Source organism: Penaeus monodon, chromosome 41 (genome assembly GCF_015228065.2).
Source record: "Penaeus monodon isolate SGIC_2016 chromosome 41, NSTDA_Pmon_1, whole genome shotgun sequence".
Taxonomy (NCBI): Eukaryota; Metazoa; Arthropoda; class Malacostraca; order Decapoda; family Penaeidae; genus Penaeus; species Penaeus monodon.
In genome coordinates, this window is record NC_051426.1 from 31820224 (window position 1) to 31822723 (window position 2500).

Consider the following 2500-nt stretch of genomic DNA (forward strand, 5'->3'; position numbering starts at 1 on the left):
AAAATTTGCATTTTCTTCACTTTCTTTAATCTCTCTCCTTTTCTCTCTTCTGTATCTCTTCGCTTCGTGCGCTTTAACGTTTTATTCATCTATCTATCGATTCTTAATTCCCCGTCCTTTTTATCAGCATTTCTTTATAAATTAATATAAATTTTACATCTTACTCGACACTTATCTCATATGTATTATTATATATTATTATATTTGTATTGTGTTGGGATTTATGGCAAAAGTGAATTAAGTCGAGAAAGAAAAAAAAAGAGATGGAGAAAATAGAGATCAATGTATAAGCCGATAGACTGATAGATAGAGAAGTCGTGATCGGATATGCTTTGCAATAAGAATCATGACTGAGAGTTATATATATATATATATATATATATATATATATATATATATATATATATATATATATATATATATAAAACTCTCAGTCATGATTCTCTCTCTCTCTCTCTCTCTCTCTCTCTTTATATATATATATATATATATATATATATATATATATATATATATATATATATATATATATATATATATGTGTGTGTGTGTGTGTGTGTGTGTGTGTGTGTGTGTGTGTGTGTGTGTGTGTGTGTGTGTGTGTGTGTGTGTGTGTGTGTGTGTGTGCGTGTAACACAGAAATGATAAAGAAAAGAGGGCAACAGCGCGACATAAAACGTGGAACTTTCGGCGAAAGAAACACCTGGCAAGGAAGGTCATCTGCATTGTAGATTAGTTTACAAATTCATTCAGACCAACATTTTAACATCAAGAATGAAGGCACATTTGTCTATGCAGGAATAACATTAGCAGAAATGCAAGTTCTGCTGGATTACCGAAAATCGTCTGCTATACGGAAAACCGCCAAAAAGTCACGTTTTCGCAGCTGGGGTAATTTGCGGAAATCTTTTTTTGGGGGGTTCTGTAGGAGGATAAGAGACGAATTTTCCTGTTTATGCAAAAAAAAAAAAATGAAAACGAAATACAAGAAATTTCCCTCAGATTCTTGTGCGAATTGGTCGTTTCGAACACTCCTCACGCCACTGGTTCGAATCCTTGGCCCGAGAGGTTTGATTCGTCTTAATCTATGATTTTACTATCTTTATAACTCTAAAGCAAAAGTTGATTCGTCTTTTATATAAATATTTCTACACTCTTTGTATTTCAAGAGTCGGAACTTCGCTTGCCTTATCTTTCTCTTTGTTTGTTTGTTTTTATAACTGAAAACACGAAAAAGGAAAAGATTCACTGAGCCTAGGAAAGTATCCCGTAAATAATATGATATAAATATTTGCAGCCCTAAGGAAGCTCGCAAACCAAGACGAGGTAAGAGACACACCTGCGTGAGTACTTTCTTGTCTGTAAACTCCATCAGTAACCTGTGAGCTGATATCCAAAAGTAACGCGAATTATAATGGTTTGTGCAAGACATCTAGAATTTTTAGCTTCTTGTTTATTTGTATTTGATTTTCTGAAAGTTCATTCCGTGAATAGTGAAAGCGTGAAGAGCACAGATTGAATATGATGGTCCAAATCTGCAATTGCCTACAATCACGTCTTTTGCAACGAGCAAGCGAAGCAGTGACGATTGCAAAGGGAAGGAACGTTTTCAGTGGGAATGTCGATTGAAGGGAACACATTCTTATAAGATCAAAGTTCAAATATTTTGTGTTTATGCTCTCTCTCTATCTATCTTTCTATCTGTCTATCTATCTATCTATCTATCTATCTATCTATCTGTCTGTCTGTCTGTCTATCTATCTCTGTCTATCTATCTATTGTATTTATCTATCACGCACACACACATTATACGTACAACACCTTTGCTTGTATTATATATTCATAGTGCACCAAAATAAACCCCCTTCTATAATACCTAGCACCTGCTCACGCTGGCTAACGTGAAGCAACAGTCGAACTCGAGACCAGACGCTTGTTAGCAAACCGACCTAGGCTTCACTACGGCCTCAAGCACATACCTTCCCTTATGGGGATTTTACGCTTTCCACGTCTATTCGCTTTGTGTGTATCTGTGTGTAAGCCATCGCCTGCGAGTGACTAGTTAGACTGGGTACATTCTCTCTCTCTCTCTCTCTCTCTCTCTCTCTCTCTCTCTCTATATATATATATATATATATATATATATATATATATATATATATATATATATATATACGTTTCTCTCTCTCTCTCTCTCTCTCTCTCTCTCTCTCTCTCTCTCTCTCTCTCTCTCTCTCTCTCTCTCTCTCTCTCTCTCTCTCTCTCTCTCTCTCTGTCTCTCTGTCTCTCTGTCTCTCTGTCTCTCTCTCTCTTTCTCTCTCTCTCACTCTTTCTATATATATACATATATACATGCGTATCCCATACACGCATAGAGAGAAAGAGACAGACAGACAGATAGAAATATTGATATATAGATATATGATGTACTAAATATATGACGTTTATGTATGTATGTATGGACATATATATATATATATATATATATATATATATATAT